Source organism: Gorilla gorilla, chromosome 5 (assembly GCF_029281585.2).
Source record: "Gorilla gorilla gorilla isolate KB3781 chromosome 5, NHGRI_mGorGor1-v2.1_pri, whole genome shotgun sequence".
In the NCBI taxonomy this organism is placed as follows: Eukaryota; Metazoa; Chordata; class Mammalia; order Primates; family Hominidae; genus Gorilla; species Gorilla gorilla.
Window position 1 is genome coordinate 41,370,002 of NC_073229.2, and position 23,531 is coordinate 41,393,532.

Sequence of the window (23,531 nt, forward strand, 5' to 3'; positions counted from 1 at the left end):
CCAGTTTTTTATAAAGCTACCAGTGGCTCCTCACACTTTTGGGTTATTAAAGGCCCTCCCGGGTGGAAGGATGCCTATAGAGGCGTCTTTCTCTCCCTGAGGTTCCCCTTCTCCTCCCTGCATGAGGGGAGGCTGAGCCCTTTCCTGCATCCTGCCTTTACCCCTACCACCCCCTAAGTGGATTTCCTTCCCAGCCCACTTCTCCACACAAACCTAAGTCAATTACAAAGTCCACGTCCAAAATCACTACTCTATGAGACTTCCTCTCACCTCTCCTGTCAAAATCCATCTTTGGAGATATTCAATTAAACCACTTAATACAGATGATTGAATATAAATATTCACCACCCAGCACCATCCCCAAACCACACAAAAATGAGAGTAAAGGAATAAAAAGTCAAAACACAAAAGAAGAAAAAGAACAGGACAGAAGATAGCATCATAGGAGAAATTTTATCTCCAATAAAAAGAAGAGAGAGCTCTGTCAGTTTAGTGAAAAAAAATTGTGGTAAAAAGTACATTTTTAAAAGGGTTATTCTCTACAGAAAAAAATATGTATCAATAAATAAAATGTAGTCAGATAATATATTAAGTAGTGATAGAATGTGAGAATTAACAAAACAAAACAAAATCCTAATATGGCCGGGCACGGTGGCTCATGCCTGTAATCCCAGCACTTTGGGAGGCCAAGGCGGGTGAATCACTTGAGCTCAGGAGTTTGAGACCAGCCTGGCCAACCTGGTGAAACCCCATCTCTACTAAAAATACAAAAATTAGCCGGGCATGGTAGCAGGAGTCTGTAGTTCCAGCCAAATATTGATGTTGTTGCTTTTGTTACATGTCTTTAGCGAGACTTTTTAAAACTAACTACCTATAATTTCTAAGTGAAAAAAAAGGTTATTTTTAAAGGCAAATAGAAAATAAACTCATCACTACCTTCTATCCTATCAGACCTTATTAGACCTTTGTTTGTACTTCTCTTACCAGGTTCTATGGTATTTTGTATTACAGGTGTGCACTCTGCCTCACAAAATGACTGTCAGCCCCTTAAGGGAAAGTATCATGCCTTTCAGTTTTACATTCCTTGCCTGGCCCATCCCCACCAAGGGCTATCAGCAATGCGAGCACATATTTTGAGAGTTGCCATATTGAGAGGGTAGCTGTTATTAGAAGGACCACAACTGTAGACATAGAGTATTCCTATGCAACAAAGATTTATATTATGCAAGACACTTTGAGAAACAGTAGGCGGTATGGTATGAAACGATTAAGTTTGTAAACCAGTAGCTGTCATTTGCCAGTTAGTATAAATGAGATGACTAGGTGCATTAGGTGAGGCAACACATATACATTTTTTTTTTTTTTTTTTTGAGACAGGGTCTTGCTCTTTCTCTCAGGCTGGAGTTCAGTGGCACAATCTCGCTGAATGCAGCTTCTGCCTCTCAGGTTCAAGCAATAGTTTTGGTCTGCTGATATCAGATATGGCTCTAGCTAAGTTAGACTATGGAACCAGCTATGGGTCCTACATGAAAGACAACAGTTTTGAGTTTGAGCAAAACTCAAATGCTGAATAACCGCCTTCCGGCAAATTCAAACAACAGTGAGTATCACTTCTCAACACATGGGATCGAATGGAAGTTTTTCTTTTAGGGACTCTAAATTCTCTGTTTTATCCTATTTCCTATTCTCACTCACCTTCAGAAGTGAATTCTACCTTTCTCTCAGGCTGCAGTGCAGTGGCACAATCTCTGTTCAATGCAGCTTCTGCCTCTCAGGTTCAAGCGATTCTCCTGCCTCAGCCTCCCAAGTAGCTGCAATTACAGGCACCTGCCACGATGCCCATTAACTTTTTGTATTTTTAGTAGAGATGGGATTTCACCACATTGGCCAGGCTGGTCTCAAACTCCTGACCTCGAGTGATCTGCCTGCCTTGGCCTCCCAAAGTGCTGGGATTACAGGCTTGAACCACCGCACTCAGCCACAATACATATGTACTTTTGTCAGAACTCAGAGTAACTGGAAAATAATGAAAGTATGATGTAATAAATTCACTTCACCCTCAAAAGATCCTGATTCAGCAGTTCAGAGCTATGGCTATGAAATCTACACTTGTGTAAAGCTCATCAGAATATTTTAATGCCGCTGTCAGGGTTGGAAATCACTACAGGTTTAGAATTCACTTCTGAAGGTGAGTGAGAATAGGAAATAGGATAAAAAAGAGAATTTAGAGTCCCTAAAAGAAAAACTTCTATTCGATCCCATGTGTTGAGAAGTGATACTCACTGTCGTTTGAATTTGCCAGAAGGCAGTTATTCAGCATCTGAGTTTTGCTCAAACTCAAAACTGTTGTCTTTCATGTAGGGCCCACAGCTGGTTCCACAGTCTAACTTAGGTAGAGCCATATCTGGTATCAGCAGACCCAAACTATCAAGGCAATACAGTTACTTGAAAGTTGCTAAGAAAACAGCGTTTCCCCTAGTCTACAGATTTTACAGACATTTTGGGACATAGACAGTGTAATTTCTTTCTTAATCCATGAATAATTATGTCTTTTAAACAAGCTGTTCCTAAGAGTTCTATAATAAAATCTGTAACTGCTAGCCCTAAAACATTTGCTCATAGCTGATACTTAAATACAGCTTAAAATGAACTCCAGCCTCAGATGTAACGATTTATGTGGTATTATGAAATATTATGCTGTCTAGTCACCATATAATGACTGCATGGCCAAATAAACATTTGAATAACTGCTCAGTTGCTCTATTAATCAAACTAATGAAAGTTAAAGCAGCAATAGAATATTTTTTCTACCCAAATGGCAAATATTATTAAACTTATAGTACCTAGTGTCAATTACATGCACAAAAATTTATACAAGTTTTTTTTGTTGTTAATAGTAAAATCTAGAAACAATCTAAATGTCTCACAATAGGAAGATGATTAAATAAATGGACAATTATTCAGGCATTAAAACGAAGAAACAGTTGTCATAGAATTTTTTAAGGCAAAGTATAAAAATTGATATATAACATTCAGCAGTTTTATAAAATATAAACATTTATATATGAATAGCATATCTATCTCTATATATAACAATATAGCAATTAACTTTCTGGATGATAATAATATTGGCAATTTTTATTTTTTTATAACTCCTCATGGTTTTCCACATATTGCACCATTAAAATGTGTCATATATTTTTAATTAAAAAACAATAATATTACTTGCTTAGTAATACTCACAACCTCATGGACAATACTCATCAAGTAAGAAAAGCAAATGCTAAAGACTATTGCCTTAATTCCAGAGAGACTTTGAGGTCTGATTCAATTAGGGAGAGAAAAATCATTACTTTTTTTCCCTCTGAGATGTTTTCTATATGTTGTCAGAATTGGAGGTAGAATATACCATGTGGAACACTAAATCAAGAAAAAATAGATCCATTTTAAGAGGGGGTGTTTTGAACTTATTATTATAAGTGAACTTATTCACAGCACATTAGGCTTTAATAATAAAACAGCACCTTCCTTTCTCCGTGCCTGATGGTTTTCCTGCTCTGTCCTCACACTTCTGAACAGGAAAATAAATCAAATTATGCCAACAAAAAGCATAGTATTCTCCAAAGAGAGGCACTGTGTCCCTCCCTTTATTCTATATTGTGCTTGAAGAAATCACACGGGACCCTCTCATTGAATCTGTCTACATATAAACCCTTTGGAAATACCAGGCAGCCTCCCCTTCCCCAAATCACGTACAATTCCCATTAATGTTAATGAGAGCTATGTGGAGGGATGAGGAAAAACCATTCCCCATTACGTTTTATTACATTTTTATTTTATGAACTGGTCTCTTGGATGATAAATCAGTGCTACTACAAAACCATAATTCTTTGGGGAAAACCTCCATGAAATTTCCCTTCTCTGTGTTATTCTGATGCTGTCAAAAAGAAAAATTTAAAAGACGAAACACAAGCCTACTGTTTTTGACATGTAGTAGCTGCTGTACTGTGGATGACATCCCCATATAAAGGGCCAACTTTATTGTTCATAATCAGCAGCAACTGCAGTTTTGCTAAAAAGAAAAAAAACACTGCCTGAGGTCATTATCATTGTATTTTACAAACAACCACCCAGCAGCTGGCAATTAGATAACCCAGAATCAAATCATGCCTACCATTAGGTATGCCTCAGAAGCGCAAATGCTTCAGAGTCGCCAGTTGGCAGAAGTCCAGTCATGGCAACATGGCCCTGCCTTGTGGCTGGCCACACTGGAATGGCCTTAATTGTGTTTTCTCTAGAGAAGTACGAGGATTCATATGTTTATTCTCTTGATCTTTACTATTTCCATACTGTTGATCTAATACTGCAAATATATCATTTTCTGTATACTTCTTTTCATATGAAGCCCACCCTTACCTCCATACCTCTGTTAAAGTAACTCCCTGAACTGAAAATATCTTTTCTTTCTCACCACGAGCTCTTTTCTCCACGAGCTCTTTTACCCAAATACTCTGGCCTACATTGTTCTTTTCCCCTTGCCCTCACCTTTTTGTATTATTATTAAGCTATATTTTTAGAGCAGTTTTAGGTTCAAGGCAAAATTGATCAGAGTTTCTCATGTACTTTCTGTTCCCACACGTAATACAACCTCCCCCACTACTGACATCCCACAATGACATATCTGTTACAATCAAAAAACCTATATTGATGCATTGTTATTATCTAAAGCCCATAGTTTACACTAAGTTTCACCCATGCTGTTGTGTATTCTACGGGTTTTAAGAAGTGTACATTGATGTGTATTCACACAGTACAGTATCACACAGACTAGTTTCACTGCCCCAAAAGTTATCTGTGCTCTACCTGTTCCAGAAAATCATGTACTAGGAATCATATAGTCTTTCTAGGTTGGCTTCTTTCACACAGTAAAATTAAATTTGTTCAATGGCTTTTCATGGCTTTATAGCTCATTTCATTTTAGTGATGAATAATATTCCATTGTCTGCATGTATCATAGTTTATTTATTCAGCCACTGAGAAGCATCTTGACAGCTTCCCAGTTTCATCAGTGATGAATAAAGCTGTGATAAACATCCATATGACAGTTTTTGTGGGGACATAAGATTTCAGCTCATTTGCATAGATACCAAGGAGCACAATTGCTGGATATCTGGCCAAGGGTATGTTTGGTTTTGTAAGAAACTATAAAATTGTCTTCCAAAGTGACTGTACCATTTTGCATTCTCACCAGCAATGAATGAGCGTTCCTATTGCTCCATATCCTCACCAACGTGGGGTGTTGTCAGAGTTTTGGGATTTGGCTACAGTAACCAAAACAGCATGGACTGGTACCAAAACAGAGATCTGGACCAATGGAACAGAACAGAGGCCTCAGAAATAATACCACACATCTACAACCATCTGATCTTTGACAAACCTGACAAAAACAAGAAATGGGGAAAAGATTCTGTATTTAATAAATGGTGCTGGGAAAAAAGGCTAGCCATATGTAGAAAGCTGAAACTGGATCCCTTCCTTACACCTTATACAAAAATTAATTCAAGATGGATTAAAGACTTACATGTTAGACCTAAAATCATAAACACCCTAGAAGAAAACCTAGGCAATACCATTCAGGACATAGGCATGGGCAAGGACCTCATGTCTAAAACACCAAAAGCAATGGCAACAAAAGCCAAAATTGACAAATGGGATCTAATTAAACTAAAGAGCTTCTGCACAGCAAAGGAAACTACCATCAGAGTGAACAGGCAAACTACAGAATGGGAGAAAATTTTTGCAATCTACTCATCTGACAAAGGGCTACTATCCAGAATCTACAAAGAACTCAAACAAATTTACAAGAAAAAAACAAACAACCCCAACAAGTGGGCGAAGGATATGACCAGACACTTCTCAAAAGAAGACATTTATGCAGCCAAAAGACACATGAAAAAATGCTCATCACTGGCCATCAGAGAAATGCAAATCAAAACCACAATGAGATACCGTCTCACACCAGTTAGAGTGGTGATCATTAAAAAGTCAGGAAACAACAGGTGCTGGAAAGGATGTGGAGAAATAGGAACACTTTTACACTGTTGGTGGGACTTTAAACTAGTTCAACCATTGTGGAAGTCAGTGTGGTGATTCCTCAAGAATCTAGAACTAGAAATACCATTTGACCCAGCCATCCCATTACTGGGTATATATCCAAAGGATTATAAATCATTCTACTATAAAGACACATGCACACATATGTTTATTGCAGCACTATTCACAACAGCAAAGACTTGGAACCAACCCAAATGTCCATCAGTGATAGACTGGAATAAGAAAATGTGCCATATATACACCATGGAATACTATGCAGCCAAAAAAAGGATGAGTTCATGTCCTTCGCAGGCACACAGATGGAGCTGGAAACTGTCATCCTCAGCAAATTATCGCAAAGACAAAAAACCAAACACCGCATGTTCTCACTCAAAGGTGGGAATTGAACAATGAGAACACATGGACACAGGAAGGGGAACATCACACACCTGGGCCTGTTGTGGGGTGGGGGGAGTGGGGAGGGATAGCATTAGGGGATATACCTAATGTAAATGACGAGTTAATGGGTGCAGCACACCAACATGGCACATGTATACATATGTAACAAACCTGCATGTTGTGCACATGTGCCTTGGAACTTAAAGTATAATTTAAAAAAAAGGAATTTGGCTAATGTAATAGACATATAGTGGTTTCTCATTGTAATTTGCAATTCTCTCATGACATATAATGTTGAACACCTTTTCATATGCTTACTTGCCAGCTGATACAGTTTGGCTGTGTTCCCACCCAAAACTCAACTTGAATTGTGTCTCCCAGAATTCCCAGACTCAGGGGGAAGTAACGGAATCATGGGGGCCAGTCTTTCCCATGCTATTCTTGTGATAATGAATAAGTCTCACAAGATCTGATGGGTTTATCAGGGGTTTCTGCTTTTGTTTCTTCCTCATTTTCTCTTGCTGCTGCCATGTCAGAAGTGCCTTTCACCTGCCATGATTCTGAGGCCTCTGCAGCCATGTGGAACTGTAAGTCCAACTAAACCTTTTTTTCTTCCCAGTCTTGGGTATGTCTTTATCAGTGGCATGAAAATGGACAAATACACCATCGGTATAACTTCTCTGGTGAAGTGTTAAGGGGTTTTTGCTCATTTTTTAATCAGGCTGTTCATTCGCTTATTGTTGAGTTTTAAGGGTTCTTTGAACATTTTGAACAGTCCTTTATCAGATATGCCTTTTACACATATTTTCTCCCTATCTGTGGAGCATTCTCCATAGACTTATATTGTCTTTAGCAGAGTGAAAGTTTTCTATTTTAACAAAGTCCAGTTTATCAATTTTTTTTTCATGGATCATGCCTGTGGTGCTGTATCTAAAAAGCTATTCCATATCCAAGGTCATTGAGGTTTTATGTTATCTCCTAGGAGTTTTACAGTTTTGTGTGTTACATTTAAGTCTATAAACCATTTTGAGATAATTTTTGTGAAGGGTGCAAGGTCTGTGTCTAGACTGATTTTGTGTGTGGATGCCCAGTTGTTCCCACATCTATTGTTGAAAAGACTACCAATTCTCCACTGAATTGCCTTTGCCCCTTTATCAATGATCAATTGTCTACATTTCATTGTGGGTCTATTTCCGAGCTCTCTATCCATTGATATATTTGTCTTTTTGTCTTTTTTTTTCCCCCAACACCACACTGTCTTGATTACTGTAGCTTCAAAATCTTTAAGTTAGGTAATGTCAGTCTTCTGACTTTGTTCCTCTCCAATATTCGGTTAGCTATTTTCTGCATTTTCAACGTCTCCATATACATTTTTGAATCAATTTCAATATCCACAAAATATTTGTGGGGTTTGATTAGTATTGTGTTGAATTTATAGATCAAATTGGGAAGAACTGACATCTTGATAATACTGAATGTCTTCCTATGCATGATTGTGGAATGTCTCATTTATTTACTTCTTTAATGTCTTCATTAGAGTTGTATAGTTTTTATTTGGACTTGATATATGTTTTGTTAGCTTTATAATTAAGTGCTCTGTTTTGCAGGGAACTAATTTTATATTCCACTTGTTCATTATTGGTAAATAGAAAGATGCTTGACTTTTGCACATTAACTTTGTATTCTGCAACACTGCTAAAATCACTAATTAGTTCCAGGAGGTTGTTTTAAATCTTTTTTTTTTCAGATTTCTTCATAATCAAATTATCTGTGGACAAAGAAAGTTTTATACCTTCTTTCCCAAATAACACATTATTTTCTGTTTTATTGCATGAGTTAGGAATTCTATTGTCAAACAATGTACAGTTTACTTTTTTCTGTCTTATTGCATTAGCTAGGATTTCTAGTATGACGGTGAAAGCAGTGTTGAAAGAGGACATCCTTACCTTTTTCCTCAACTAATTAGGAAATCCGGTTTCTCACCATTAAGTATAATGTTGGCTGCAGGGTTTTTGTAGATGATGTATATTCAGTTGACAAAGTTGTCTTTTATTCCTAGTTTACTAAGAGTTTTTATTATGAAAATGTGTTGGATGAATGCTTTTGCACTTGACGAAGTCCAACGTATTTCATGATCATGTGATTTTTCTTATCTTCTTGATGTTATGGATTTCTTTGATTTTCATAAACTGGACTGGCTTTGCACACCTGGAATAAATCCCACTTGGTCATGATGTATAATTCTTTTTATACATTTTATACATATTTTGATATGGATTTTTTCCCATTTATGTTCATGAGAGATGGGCTGTAATTTTATTTTCTTGTAATGTCTTTATCTGGGTTCAGTATTAGGCCAACGCTGGCCTCATAAAATGAGTTAGGAAGTATTTCTTCTGTCTTCTAAAAGAGATTGTAAAGAATTGGCATACAGTAAGTCCTCACTAAACACCTATCATCAATACGTGCTTGGAAAATGTGACTTTAAACAAAATGATGTATAATAAGACCATTTTATTCTCATCAATATTATAACTAAACAACATTGAACAAAATGATGTTATCTGAAGACCTGCTGTATGTCGTTTTGCTTAAATTTCCGCAATTTCTCCCATAAATGGTAGAATTAAACTGTCTGGCCTGGAGCTTTCTGTTTTGGAAGGTTATTAAATATTGATTCCATTTATTAAATAAATTCCATTTAATAAAAATAGGCCTAAACATATTGCCTATTGATTCTTGTGTGAATTTTGGCAGGTTGTGTACCTCTAAAAAATAATTCATTTCATCTAGGTTACCAAATTTGTAGGCATTAAGTTGTTCATAATATTCTTTTATTATCCTTTTCATGTCCATAGCATCTGTAGTGGTGTACCTCTTTCATTTCTGATATTAGTAATTTGTGTCTTCTCTTTTTTCTTAGCATGTCTAGAGGCTTACAAACTTTACTGATGTTTTCAAAGAACCAGTTAAAGATTTTGTTGATTTTCTTAATTTCTTGTTTTCAATTTCATTGATTTCTGCTCTAATTTTTATCAGTTTTCTTACTTTGAATTTAATTTGCCCTTCTTTTTCTAGTTTCCTTAGACTACTGACTTTATATCTTTCTTTTCTAATACATGTCATTCAACGCTATACATTTCCCTCAAAGCCCTGCTTTTGCTGTATCCCACAAATTTTGATAAGTTGTCAAATACTTCAAAATATTTTTAAATTTCTCTTAGTATTTCTTCTTTGACTCATGAGTTATTAACAAGTATGTTATTGTTTAATCTCCAAGTATTGGGGGATTTTCCAGCTATGTTTCTGTTATTGGTTTAGTTTACTACCATTGTGGTGTGACAGCAGAGATTGTATGATTTCTATTATTTTCAATTTGTTAAGGTGTGTTTTATGTCCAGAATGTGTTCTCTCTTGGTGAATGTTCCACGTAAGCTTGAGAAGAATGCGTAATATACTTCTGTTGGTTGAAGTAGTCTAATGACGTCAATTATATTCAGTTGATTGATGGTGGTGTTGGGTTCAACTATGTCACTGATTTTCTCCCTGCTGGATCTGTATGTTTCAGAGAAAGGGCTGTTAAAGTCTCCAACTGAAATGGTAGATTCATCTGTTTCTCTTTGCAGTTATGTTTTTCCTCACCCATTTTGATGCTCTGTTGTTAGTCACATAAATATTAAGGATTATTATATATTATGTCTTCTTGGAGCACGAACCCCTTATCATTATGTAATGTCCCTTGTTTTTCTAAGAACTTTCCTTGCCTGGAAGTATCTTCTGTCTGAAACTAATATATTTCATAAAATACTCCCAATTTTGAAAAAGTAGTATTAGCATATCTTACTACATTCCTCCATTTTAATCTATATGTGTCTTTATGTTAAAAGTGTAGAAAACATATAGTTGAATGTTGTTTTTTGACACACTCTGGCAATCTCTTTTAATTGGTGAATTTAAACTATTCACATTTAAAGTGATATTCATATGGTTGGATTGATGACCTTTGTATTTGTTACTGTTTTCTATTTGTCGCCTTGGTCTTTGCTTCTATTTTTGTCTTCCACACTTTTTCTGTCTTTTGTGGTTTTATTTGGAGATTGTATGTGATTTCATTTTCTATCCTTTATTAGCATGTCAATTATATTTCCTCTTTTTATTTTTTAGAGTAAAACTCTTATTGGTGGTTGCTCTAGACTTTGCAACATTTCAAACTATTCCAAGTCCACTTTCAAATAGTATTATAACACTTCACAGGCAGTGTACATATTTATAACAAAATACTCATAATTCCTCTAATGCTTTATGTCATTGCTGCCATTCTTTTCACTTGTACATAACAATGCATGAGTATGTATGTTAGGCTGTTTTTAATACCTGAGACTGGGCAATTTATAAATAAAAGAGATTTATTTGGCCCATGGTGCTACAGCCTCTACAAGCACAGTATCAATATCTGTTCAGCTCCTGGTGAGGGCCTCAGAAAGCTTACAGTCATGACAGAAAGTGAAGTGGGAACAGGCACATCACATGGTGAGAGTAGGTACGAGAGAGAGGGGGGTGGTGTCACAAACTTTTAAACAACCAGATCTCACATGAACTGAGCAAGAACTCACTTATCACCAAGAAGATGGTGCTCACTTATCACCAAGAAGATGGTGCTAATACCTCCATGAGGGATCCACCCTCATGATACAATCTCCTCCCACCAGGCCCCACCTCTAACATCAAGAATCACATTTCAATATGAGCTTTGGAGGGGGCAAACATACAAACTATATTATTCCTCCCCCTGCCCCCCAAATCTCATATCCTTCTCACAATGCAAAACACAATCATCCCTTCTCAATAGTTCCCCAGAGTCTTAACTTGTTCCATCATCAACTCAATCAAAAGTCCTAAATCCAAAGTTCAAAGTCTCATCTGGAGATGAGGTCCTTCTGCCTCTGAGCCTGTGAAATCAAAGACAAGTTATGTACTTCCAAGATAGAATGATGGTACAGGCATGGGGTAATCATTTCTGTTCCAAAGGGAGAAACAGGTCAAATAAAGGGGTAACAGGCTCCATACAAGTCTTAAACCCATCAGAGCAATCATTAAGTCTTAAATCTCTAAAATAATCACCTTGACTCCATGTCCCACATCCAGGTCACACTGGTGCATGGATGAACTCCAAAGGTTTTGGGCAACTGGGCAACTGCCCCTGTGGCATTGCAGGGTGCAGCCCCCATGACTGCTCTCATAGGTTGAAGTTGAATGACTGTGGCTTTTTCATGCTAAGATTGCTAGCTGTTAGTGGTTCTACCATTCTCAGGTCTGGAGAGCAGTGGCCCCTTTCCCACAGCTGCACTGGGCAGTGCCCCAGTGGGGACTCTGTGTGGGGGCTCCAACCCCGCTTTTCTTCTCAATACTGCCCTAGTAAAGTATCTCTGTGTGGGCTACCCCCAGACCCCTGTGGCAGCCTTCTTGCCTGGGTACCCAGGCGTTTCCATACATCCTCTGAAAACTAGGTGGAAGCTGCCATGCTTCCTTCACTTTTGCACTCTTAGTACCTGCAGGCTTAACACTACGTGGAAGCCACCAAGGCTTAGAGCTTGCATCCTCTGGAGTGGTGAGCCAAGCTGTACCTGGAGACCTTTAAGCTGTTAGTGTAACCAGAGCAGCCAGGATGTGGGGATCTGTGTCCTGAGGCTACAAGGCCTTGGGCCTGGCCCACAAGACCATTCTTTCCTCCTAGGCCTCTGGGACTCTGATGGGGTGTGGGGGCGGAGAGGGGAATGATGCCTAGAAGATCTCTGAAATGCCTTCTAGGCTTTTTTTCCCCATTGTTCTAGATATTAGTACTTGGCTTCCTTTTAGTCATGCAAATCTCTCTTGCAAGTGGTTGCTCTGCAGACCAGTTGTATTCCTCTCCTGAAAACACTTTTTCTTTCTCGGCCACGTGTCAGGCTGCAGATTTTCCAATCTTGTACTCTTTGCTTCCCTTTAAAATATAAGCTCAAACTTCAGGTCATTTCTTTGCTCCCATATCTGAACATAGGAAGTTAGAAGCAGCCATGCCACATCTTGAAAACTTTTCTGTTTAAAAATTTCCTCTGCCAGATACCATAACACATCACTGTTACGTTGAAACTTCCACAGATACCTAGGACATGGACAAAACGCAGCCATGTTCTTTGCTAAAGCATTACAAGGGAGACTTTTTTTCCAGTTCCCAGTAATTTCCTCATTTCTATCTGAGACCTTGTAAGCCTTGCCTTCACTGTCCGTATTTTTATTAGCAGTTTGGTTATAACCACTTAAGTTGCATAAGTTCCAAAATTTCCCTCATCTTTCTGTTTTCTTCTGAGACCTCCAAACTCTTTCAACCTCTGCCTGTTATTCATTTCCAAAACCACTTCCACATCTTCAGGTATCTTTATAGCAACACCCCTCTCCTTGGTACCAGTTTTCTGTGTTAGGCCATTTTTGCATTTCTATGAAGAAATACCTGAGACTGGGTAAATTATAAAGAAAAGAGGTTTAATCGGATTGTGGTTCTGCAGGCTGCACAAGCAGGGCACTAGCACTTGCTCAACTTCTGATGAGGGCCTCAGGAGGCTTACAATCTTGGTGGAAGGTGAACTGGAGCGGGCACATCATACGGTGAAAGTAGGAGAGAGAGAAAAGGTAGGTACCACACACTTTAAACAACCAGATCTCATGTGAACTGAGTGAGAACTCACATATCACCAAGGGGATGGTGCTAAACACCTTCATGGGGGATCTGCCCTGATGATTCAGTCACCTCCCACCAGGTCCCACCTTCAACACTGGGAATCACATTTCAACGTGAGATTTGGAGGTGACAATCATCCAAACTATATCAGCATGTATACATACACACACACACATAACAGAGTACATTATTGCTATTATTATATTGAATGGTTACCAGTTTTATCAATTAAGAAAAATAAAAGTTTTTATTTTACCTTCATTTATTCCTTTTCTAATGCTTTTTATGTCAATCTGAGTTTGTGATCTGTATAATTTTTCTTCTCTCCAAAGAACTGGTTTTTTTTTAAACATTTATTACAAAGCAGATCTACTGGCAATCAATTCCCTCAATTTGTGTTTATCTGAGAAAGCCTATTTCTTCTTCATATTTGAAGAACAATTTCACAGAGTACAGAATTCTACGTTAGCAATTTTACCCCTGAACACTTCAAATAATTCCTTCCACTTTCTTCTTGCTTGCATGATTTCTGAGGCCAAGTCAGATATAATTCTTATTTTTGCACTTCTGTAGGTAATGTGTTATTTTCCTCTGACTTCTTTCACATTCTTAAACTTTGACTTTTTGAAGTTTCAATATGATAGGCTTTTCTGTCATTTATCCTGCTTGGTGTTCTCCTAGCTTCCTGGATCTCTGGTTTGGTATTTGACATCAATTGGAGGGAACTCTCAGTTGTTATTGCTTCAAATACTTCTTTTCCTTTCTCCTTTTCTTCTCTGGCATCACCATTATGCATATTTATATCATTTTTTGCTGTTTTCAGCTCTTGAACATTTTGTTCTATTTTTCTCAATCTTTGTTCTCATTGCTTTTCAGTTTAAGTTTAGTTTCTATTGTCACATCTTCGAGCTCAGAGTTATTTTCTTCCTCAACTGTGTCCAGTCCACTGACAAGCCTGCCAAAGGCATTCTTATTTTCTGTTACAATGTTTTAAATCTCTATCATTTCTTTTTTTTCTTACAAGTTCCATCTTTCTGATTCCATTATTCATCTGTCCTTGCATGTTGTCTACTTTTGTCATTAAAATCACAGTTTTTAAAATTTTCTCATCTTATATTTCCAACATTGCTGCCATATACCTCTCTGGTTCTGATGCCTCTTCATTCTCTTTAAAGTATTTTTTTCTTGCCTTTACTATGCCTTGTATTTTTTAAATTGAAAGGTGGACATAATTTACTGAGTGAGAGGAACTATAGTAAATGGGCCTTTAATAACATGGGTGGAAATGTGTGGGGCAGGGGAGGCGTTCTATAGTCTTATAAGGTCTCAGTCTCTTGGTGGCCCTGTTCCTCTTGACTGTGACTTTCCCCAGTGCTTCTGAGTTGCTTTCTTTTCTTCCTGCTTAGGTGGGATAGGATGCTACTAAAGGGGTCTGGAGAATTGCGTATTATTCTTCACACCAGGTAGGTTAAGCCCTAAGCTCTAAAACAAACAAACAAACAAAACCAAAACCCAGATAAAATAGTTTCTCTTGAGGGCTGGTCTTGTTAAGAACAGTGCTCCTGTGTATTTCAAGATAGTTACTTTACCCCTTGCCCTATTGGAAGCAGCAGAGGGGTTTTCTCCAATATTCACTGTGAGAACTTCGTTGTACTCCAGGAGGTAAAACTCACAAAAGTGTTCCACTCCCTCAAAGCCCTCTCCATCCAACTGGATTCTCCTGGAATTTTTAATTCTCAGATTTGTCCACACTAATCCTGCAGCAATTCGTCGTTTAAACTTCAGGTACTCCCATTCCTGCAATGATTCTTGCCTAAGTTTCTGCTCGTGGTTTTCTGCTCTAGTAAGTTGTGATTATCTTTATCCATCAGTCTCTTCATTTTCTGGAGCATCATTTTGCCCTTTGAACTCACTTCTCTGAAAATCCCTAAGGAGAGTTGTTGATTTTTCAGTTTGTTTAGCTTTTTACTTGTTGGGAGGACAGGGTGGAGACATCTAAACTCCTTCAATGCCAGATTGGAAACCAAAAATCCTGTTCTCTTCCCTTCCCACATTTTTCTTAAGTTTCTAAGTGCCACACAATTTATACTGATTACATGTTTTATGATATTAATCTTTACCTTTTTATCTATATCATCAAGTTGACATTAAACTTGTTTTCTTAAGAAAATGTCTTACACAGTCTTTATTCTACGGTCCCCACAACACCCAGTACTGTTCAATAGGTGTCCACTAAATGATCAATAATTGATTGATTGTGAATAGTTTCTTATCTATGAGCACTCCTTTGGTGAAGCATACCACCTTGTGACTTTAATTGTAAGTGGAAGTTGAATATCCTGGACTGTGAAAATGTACAATGATATAAAAAAGCTACTAGAAATCAGTAATGTATTTAAAGAATATTAATTTCAGGAATCCAAACAACATTAAAAATAATATTATATATATTAATATATAAATGTATTTTGTTAACTAGATAATACTTTTGGACAAATTGAATATACAAAGGACTTCTTGCAAAAATTTTGCAGGACCTAACTCCTCTCCTTCCCACCTCAGATGAGCTAGAGTTCAAATCTTAGCTTTGTTGCTTACTAGTGATGGGAATAACTATGGGTTAATGGGGAGTAACTGGCAGTTAACTTAATCTCTGTGAGGCTCAGTTTCTTCATGGATAGGACTGTGATTATATTTACATTGTGGGATGTTTGAGAATATTAAATAATATGGAATGGACAGAGTAGCCAATATAATCCCAGGAAGATAGCAGTAGGTGCCCTGAAAATGTTACTTCTCATTTTTCTCATCTTCTACTCTGAGTTTACATGCAAGAAAATAAATTGTCTCTATGGATGAATGTATGAATTCTCTTTATTAGGAGAAACAACAACTATGTAATTCAATGTAATTTTTTTTCTGCTTTAGCTGCCGATAATCTCGAAGCCAAAAGTACTGCTCAAGTATTTTAATCTAGTCAGTTCTTACTCTGGCAAGACTACTTTCTTGTGTATCTTTCCTATAGATGAGGATCAGTTTTCAATCAAATCATCTCAATTATCCCAATGCATTAAATTCATAAATACACATCAATTTAGGTACAAATTATACATACTAGGGAAAGCATTGCATTAAAAATAAGAAAACCTGAGATTTGCTCCCAGCTTTTTCACTATCTGTTGTGCTTAGACATATAATATTAATAGGCTTCAGGAGTATTATGGCCATGCATCCCTAATCAACAGAAATATGTTCTGAAAAATGCATCATTGGGCAATTTCAATGTTATGCCAACATCATATAGTATACTTACACAAATCTCAATGGTACAGTCTGCTACACACCTAAGCTATAAGGTATAAGCTATTGCTCCTAGGCTATAAACCTGGACAGTGTGTTACTGTACTGAATACTGTAGGCAATGGTAGGTTCTTATATATCTAAACATAGAAAAAGCACAATAAAAATATGGTATTATAATCTTATGGGACCACCATCATATATGTGGTCTATCATTGACTGAAATATTATGTGGTGCATGACCGTAAATAATTTTTGAGACCAAAATTATAATATGCAATTATTCTGATCCTTAAATATCGACAACTTCAGAATAGACATTAGGCTTTACACAATTTTTTTACTGTGTCAATTTTTAAAGACAGAAACTAAATGTATATATATAAATATCTTGAGAAAATGTCCACTGATATTTCTCTCTTAAGCATGCTTATAGATAGCTAAAACTAGAATAATAAATTAAGTCTCCCCAGCTTATAAGACTTTATATTTTAGTGAAGAAAACAATTTTTAAGTCCTTTGAGAAAATTTGAACTTTCCTTTGGTCCACCTAAAACTTTTATTTTTAGAAAACATTTGTCTAGTGAAAGGGACATTGGATTAAGGGGCAAATTTTAAAATACTCTGGGTAAATGCTTGTAGTTAGAGAAGAAAACAGGCTACATAAACCTGAGGTGTTATTTTTATAAGTTCCTTACATAAAATGCCAAATACTTTTACAAACTTGAATTATTTCATATTTTAAAAACTAAATTTTAAATTACAGTATTTTTATTTTATGAAAAGAAAGAGTAACTATGTTTTATAAAATATGATAGCAAAATGAAACTTCTTTCACATTCATAGATGTGTTTCTAATGTTTGTGACAATACAGCCATAATCTCTCTATACAAATGTTATATATTTTCATATTTTGACATAGTTCACATAGACGCAGAATATCCATCTTAATATATATTTGTTTGACTTGATCTTCAGTTCTTTAGACATTTTCTTTTGTTATTATTATAAATTATGCAGACAAATATGAAATCAAGTTAACAGGATAAAAATGCATTTATTCATTCAATTCCCATAGTCAGCTTCCGTAACTTAACAAGAAAGCAAACATTTCCAAGTATTATACCTTAAGCTAAAGATTTCTATTTGCTTTTAGCCTGTGTCTACCATGAGCCAATATAATGCTAAGTAAGCACGCATCTTTTCTTTTTAAACTGAGACTAATATTTTATAGTGCTTTAAAAGCCAATCCATCTGATATTCTCACACTCATGACCCTTTCTAGTGTACAGTTTTCTAGCTAGAGAAACAAGATGTATCTATCCATTCCTATAACACATTTTTGCTTATTAAAATCTATTTATTTATTAGGTGGCCTGGAATTGAAATATGTGGAAAATCAGAGTCCTCATAAATGCTTAAGAACAATGACTTTTCTAACCTATCACCCTCAATTATATAACTTTATTCTTTTTCAATCATTGTACTATTTTATTTTTTTAAAGTAACTTCTAAGGTCATTTCAAATGACCTTAGAACAGACTTGGCAGATTCACTAGATTTACAAACACAGAAGACATGAGACAGTACATCAAGCTTTACAAAGGTTACTTTCAGATCTGACTTTCTGAAAGCAATAAGAGAAAAGAAGGATAAGAAGTATTTAAAAAGCATGATCCTTTTTCTCAGATATGTATTATGCTAGCAATATTTGAAGACTCATGAAACATTCCAAATATAAATGAAATGCTGGCAATGTTAAAATATGTAAATTAAGAATAAGAAAACCCAGGGTTAATTCATAATCCACCCCAAAATAATGTTTTCAAAGGTTCCATATGCTACCTCCTATGCTAAATGTCTTCCTTCACATGTGCTAACATTCTGTATTCATTGCAGGATATCAAATGCAGGAAGTGAATTTCACCATTTTTTTCATCATTTGATATTAGGAAGTTATGAATAGTATATTGGATCTTGGGAAGTTAGGAGTAGCATATTGGAGAGTGCAGGCTTAAAGCTGGAGCTCAGTTCTACCCTTGACTCTAGCATTAACTAGCTTTATAATGTTAACACATCAGTTCACTTTTCTATACAATTAAAATTCACTCAATGTTGTGTTTTAAAAATATAATCTTTGCTTGAAAAAAGTAAATGACAAATTGCATTGTTTCTTCTAGACAAGAAAGAGAAGCGCTAATGAAAACTACTTGGGTAACATAATTTCTTGAAAGGCCAAAGGCTTTCAACAGCAAGAAAAGACAACACTAAACAAATTCTTAGCAGATTTCTTGGCACAGATGGCAAACCACAAGAAAGTAGCTTGATGCAGGCTTTGCACAAGAACTTCAGTTCTATGTGGTTCCCTCAAGTTGATAATCCCAACAAAACCGTGTGACTGAATGGTCTGCATTTTTTTTTTTTTTTTTTTTTTACAAAATCAGGGAACTTTATAATCTGGAGGTTATCAGGAAATTATTGAAATTTTGACCAAAATAATACTAGTGCAGTTACTGGTATATTATCAGATAAAATATATTTTAAAAAGCAACATGCATTACTACTGTACAGATATTCTCTGCATAATACAAGTATGTATGCATTCAATAACACAGACTAAATATATATATATATATAAAATTGATCAAAGTCCAAGGCGAAATAGACAAATATACAATCATAGTGAATGATAGAATTTAACACTTTTTTTCAGTAATTGATAAATTATTGTAATTGGTAAAATACAGTAATTGGTAAAAATAGCAGGAAAAAAGTCAATAAGGATATAGAAAACATGACTATCAAATTTGATTCATTGTAATTGGTGCCTAAATAGATACTATTTTCAAAATAAAAAACGAAACAACAATAGGGAGAAAACATTTCCCCAAATATCAAATCAATTTAGCATTAATATCAATATTAAAGAATTCCTACAAATAAATTTTGAAAAGAAAGAAAAATAAAACAATTGACAAATAGGCAAAAGCTGCTTCACAAAAGTGGTGGTTGCAAGGTTATCTTTGTAGAAGTAATTATGATGTCCACTTTGGGAATATCAGAATTGCTTCTATGAAGATACTTTTGAATCTTCATGGTAGATTCTATTGCATAGTTTTCTCCAAACTAGGTTCTCTGGCTTCATTGGAGATTCTGTGAATCTAATTTTTTTAAAATAAACTCTTTTTCTTCTTAAACTAGTCAAAGCAGTATCTCTCTGTGTTTTATTTTTTTGTTTGAACACAAACTCTTAATGACATAGATGCTAACACGTGGACTGTATGGCAAAGTTTAGGCATCACTGACTCTATACATTTAAGTGACTCTAAATTTAATCCTGCCACCACTAGCTGATACCCACCCTACTGTCAGTTTTCCAAGTGCCCACATATACTAGTTCCATGGTTCCAGTTTTTCATCCGATTTGACTTGCCCTTTACCCCTCTCGCCAACATTAGAGTTCCAGTTTCTCTAGGATGCCAACAATTTCAGAGTTGAGCATCTTCACAAATCACCCTGTGGAGGATTTAAACCCTGTTACAGCAAAGGTTGTGTTTTCTAAATCCTGCTGACCAAACTTCTTGGTGGCCAGAAAAGCATCAAAGTGAGGGGAAAGGAACTGGCCTACCAGAGACCTATCAGAGACCATTATAGGATGAAAAAAACATCTAAAAGACCACATCTTTCCTATATAATTATGTTTCCAGAGGATAAGAATCATCCTTCTTACTAGTTTTTTCCTTAATAACTTGTTTTGCCCCAAAACAAACTTGACCATTTAGCCGAAAATTCATGTTTCCCAAAAATAGTATTATATAATAGGCTATATAATGCTAGTATTATCTGCCTACAAATTCCATTGTCTACAATATAGCCTTGCCTGTTTTGTTCAACCTAGAGAGCCTACAATCGTGTCTAAATAAAACTCATTGACTATTGATACGCCTGTTCCCCTAAAAAGATGACATAATTTAAACATAGTAAATTGACCCAACCAGAGTAAGCAGGTCCTCATTAAAGAGCAAGGTAGGCAGAGCTAAATGCACACAACAGTCATACATCACTTAGGACAAGAAGACATTCTGAGAAATGCATCGTGGGGCAATTTCATTGTTGTGCCAATATGATAGAGTGTACTTACATAAACCTAGATGGTGTAGCCTACTACACATTTAGGCTATATGGTAGAGGCTATTATTCCTAAGCAACAAACCTGTAGAGCATGTCACTCTACTAAACACTGTAGGCAGTTTTAACACAATGGCATCTGTGTATCTAAACATAGGAAAGGTACAGTAAAAGTATGTTTTTATTTTTATTTTTGAGACAAAATTTAGCTCTTGTCCATGCTAGAGTGCAGTGGTGTGATCTTGGCTCACTGCATCCTCCGCCTCCTGGGTTCAAGCAATTCTCCTGCCTCAGCCTCCCAAGTAGCTGGGATTACAGGTGCCCACTACCATGCCCAGCTAATTTTTGTATTTGTAGTAGAGATAGGGTTTCGCCATGTTGGCCAGGCTGGTCTCAAACTCCTGACCTCAGGTAATCCACCCTGTTCAGCCTTCCAAAGTGCTAGGATTACAGGCATGAGCAAGTACACCCAGCCAAAATACGGTATTACAAGTTTATGGAGGCACTGTTGTATATGCGGTTCATTGTTGATTGCAGCACATGACTGTACTTTATACCTTTCACTCAAGTGAAATTTTTCCTTCCTCTCTCATCAGTGATATTTTTTCTGCCTCCAAGGTTATCGATGCCCTTGTGTCTGAAAACACATAAAGTGTTGCCCCATCCCCTTCCTCTTCTATCAAATATATAAACCTGTTGCCCATTCTTCAGAGTCCTGCCCTAATTACTCTCAGCTAATTCACATCATTATCTATGCATTAACTATCTATTACATACATAACATATCCATCCTGGGAGCTCAAAGTTAAGCAAAATATATCTCTGTGTAATCTCTTATCCTTAGCAAATTCTTCGGCAGAATCAGCCCTGCTGGGGGAAAAAAAAATAGGCAGACTGTGATCATCCCTCTGGTCCTGAATGGAGTGAATGAGCCAAAATCTTGTTTTCACAATTCAAGTTTCTTTGCAGGTATACATGCTAGCAAGTAGAAGAGGTAAAACAATGTAATTGAACAGGGACGTAGTGATTTTGACTGAGCCTATGGAAGATAATATGGACTCAAGCTAGCCATTATATACATACTCAGTTTTGTTGCTTCATGACTGCTCCCACTGTCTGTGGCACAAATTCTTCCTGAATACCAACCTGGACTTCTGCTCAGAGGAGTTTACGGACACCATGTGTGACACCACCTCTAACTAACGTGTGCATGGATTTTCTTCACTGTAATGGCATTACCATGAGGAAGAAGCCTGTTGCCAGGGCAACAGTCCTGTGGATTCTTCCCAGTGCAGTCACTACTGAAAACTTCATCTTCCAGAACTTTCCCAGTTTTTTTGATGAATAAAATGTTTTCATCAAAAGTGTAAACCTATTGCCCTTACTGACTGGTTTCTGTCCTTATTTTGCTGTGGTTTGCTGGTGGTGATAGTGATTGTCGTTGATGTCAGCTCTTGGTTGTTGTATTATTATTTTTTTCTCTCTATTTTTACTCAAGAGGGAGCTGATCTGTATAGTTTCCCTGAATTTCTTCATGATTTTTAATTTTTGTAATCTCCACTAATATTCATTCCGTCTGTAAAACAAATCCTTTCCTGAATTTAACTTGTAGTCAATTTTCCCAATTCAACATGACTCAATCTCTGAAAGTACCTTCTTACTCTTATTATCTCTCCATTAAAAAAGAGTATATTGCAGTTTTTCTCTCCATGTCCTTCTTGCCTCCTTTCTTTTTAACATTACTTTGCTACATTACTTTAAAGCTAATATTCAAAACATATATTTTTATAATTGCTTTACAATTAAATACATAGAACTACATAAAATATCAACTCTCCAATTCATTCTGTCAAAGAATACTTTCAATAAGCTCCAAGCATTTCATTGACAAGGAATACTTTTTAAACCTCATAGATAAGACCTACTCCTTTTTCTTATTTCTAATTGTGTCTGATTTCTTCCAGTGTTTCCCAATGTAGTTTTCATTGCTAAGTCAGAATAAATTCAAACTTTCTTGCTATGTGAAAGCTAAAATGTAGTTCCTACTTTGAAGTGTTCTCTAGGTAGGAATAAAAATATTCCACATGTTAACACTTTGCATTCTCTCATTAGAATTTTACTCAGATTTTACATGCATGTTGAAATCTTCAGGGCTCAGTAAGTAGCAGCCTTCTTTCCTACTCAGGATATGAACAAATTGTGAAATAAGTAAGACACAGAATTGACAGATCAGAGACCAAAATACTATATTTCAAAAAATCTAATACTTCATGGGCTGGAAGACGTTTTGCAATTTCAGAAATGATAAATGTGAAAAGTACATGATAGTTGCTGAAATGTGCTATCCCCTGTACCACTGATAAAGGTAGGCTGTGGGACATAATTTCTGCCTTTAAAAGAGTATCTCTACTAATCAGAATCACAAAATTAGACTCCCATGCAGTGACAGGCAAGGCTGGCCTGGAGCAGGCCTCCTCCATGAGGAGGGAGAGTTGGTGCAGCCCAGACAAGACTTGCAGCCTGAAGAAACAGAAAACACCTGAACCAGGCTGGATGCGGTGGCTGACACCTGGAAATCAGCACTTTGGGAGGCCAAGGCAAGTGGATCACCTGAGGTCAGGAGTTCGCCTGACCAACATGGTGAAACCCTGTCTCTACTAAAAATACAAAAAATTAGCAGTGTGTGTGGCAGGCACCTGTAATCCCAGCTACTCGGGAGGCTGAGGCAGGAGAATCACTTGAACCTAGGAGGCAGAGATTGCAGTGAGCCAAGATTGTGCTATTGCATGTAGGCTGGTGACAGAACAAAACTCCATCTTAAAGAAAAAAAAAACAAGGAAAAGAAAGGAAAAAAAAGAAAACACCTGAACCTTACTGGCAATCTGCTTTTCAGAG

General features: G+C 36.5%; 1 long non-coding RNA gene across 1 annotated transcript in view; it reads right to left on the reverse strand.

Moving 5' to 3' along the window:
* LOC134758657 (uncharacterized) overlaps positions 1–21,840 on the reverse strand; it is a 122,491-nt gene extending 100,651 nt beyond the window's left edge. The window contains exon 1 of the long non-coding RNA XR_010134093.1: positions 21,783–21,840. This is a non-coding gene — a long non-coding RNA (uncharacterized lncRNA). The remainder of the gene's footprint in view (positions 1–21,782) is intronic.
* Between the last annotated feature and the right edge of the window lie 1,691 nt (positions 21,841–23,531).